Raw genomic sequence first — 1,801 nt, 5'->3', positions numbered from 1 at the left:
TTACAGTACATTACAGCTAATGCTTTGGTACTCAAAACCCACTGTACTTTGGGCTCATTCTCTTCTGTTCTAAAAGAGAAGTCAAGAGATATTCTTTTCCTTTTAAGTAACGGATATGGGAAGCCAACAAAAATACATTTTAACAACATGTGTGCTCACTATTCATTTGTCTTAGACCAAAATTAGATGTTTCTCTTTCATTATCTCATAAAAGCACATGATTTATGACAGAAACTGTAGAAACCATCATTACAACTAATTACTATAAATGAATGGTGACATATATGTGGATATACAATTGTGATTATGATGTTAGAGAAAATAATCTAATAATTAGTGGCGTAATACAATTTTGCGGTGTTGGTAAAAGATCACAAAGGCCCTTGGTAAAATTGTGCCCAATGACTTGAAATAGGGTCCAAGTGAAGACATTGGGGACATCTGTCTCTGCCTCCATCCTCTGTCACAAGGCCCCAACTGGACAATGCCCTCATTCTGTCCCCCCCACACACACACTGCCTAGAGTCTGCTCTATTCCAGACTTTGTGACAACTCCGAGCCCACCTGTCTTATGCAGAAACCAGGAGAGAAAAGGGAGCTCACAAGAACAAAGGAAAGGAATTGTCACTCAAGGATGAATACTTCTATGTGATACACCTTTCCGCAGATGTTCCCAACCCCAACTGAGTAACTGCTCCTCCTCCTACTCACTATGCCATTCATCCTTGTCCCATTTGCTCTGGGTCTTGCTGCATCAATAATCCTGCTTTTTCATAACATCATTCTCAGTCAACAGTACATTCTCCACCTCTCTGAGCTTCTTGACCTCCAAAATGTCTTCAAATTGCACTGTCCTTCCTCTCTCCTTACATCTCCCACCAAACATACAGGCATCCTTCTCTGTACTTGCCCACTCTTCTTCCTTACCCCTCCCAGACTCATTGATCATCTGAATCTGATACCTCCATTATACTGGCCTGTATTCAAATGACATTTCCATCTCAGTATTAAATGCCACTGTTTCTTCTCAGTTCTCCATCATACCTGACCTCTCTGAAGCATTTAACTACATCTTCAAATTCTCTCCTCACTTAGTGTCCTGAGGGACAGAGTACCCAGTTAGCAAGGTAATACTTAGGACATTAACAAAACAGGGGCACCAGTTGTTCAAAGCAAAGACCCATGGATGCCAGGCAGACAGAACACAAGGAAAAGTGAGCGCTGCAGTGGAAGAGAACTGGCAGGGCACTAAATGAAATCGATACTAGCTCCAGTGTGTGAAAATGTGCCGGCTGGAAATAAAATTCACTCAGGGTCACAAGCGCACCCATGTGCAAGGTTGTTTAAGCTATGAGGCCCCTGCAACTTCAACAACTTCATTGACATCTGCCTACAAAGGTCCACTCCCCTGTAATTGAAACTCCTTATCTAGTCAGATCTCTTGGGAATATACTATTTCGGTCTCATAAACAAGAGGTGGGGGTGGCTGTCAAGTCTAACTCTTGCTCTGTTCACCCAATATGCAACTGGATCTAACATGAGTGGTAACTGGGCAAGGATGAATTATATTAATAGATATATGGTCTCTGATCCATTTTGAGAGAACCATCTTGTACATTCATGTCTGCTGATCCAGCAACTCTAGCCAGGGGTCCAGCAATGCTCTTTGGCATGATCCAAACACCTAGGTATGTTCTTTTTATTGATTGGTTGATTGATTGATTGATTGTGATTTGGGTGAAGATTTACAGAGCAAATTCACTTTCCATACAGCAGTTCACATATACTTTGTCTCATGTCA

This window comes from Orycteropus afer, unplaced genomic scaffold (genome assembly GCF_000298275.1).
Source record: "Orycteropus afer afer isolate SDZICR_OR568_19922 unplaced genomic scaffold, OryAfe1.0 scaffold00287, whole genome shotgun sequence".
NCBI lineage: Eukaryota > Metazoa > Chordata > Mammalia > Tubulidentata > Orycteropodidae > Orycteropus > Orycteropus afer.
The sequence above is the reverse complement of the archived record's forward strand: the minus strand, read 5'-3'. Positions refer to the sequence as shown.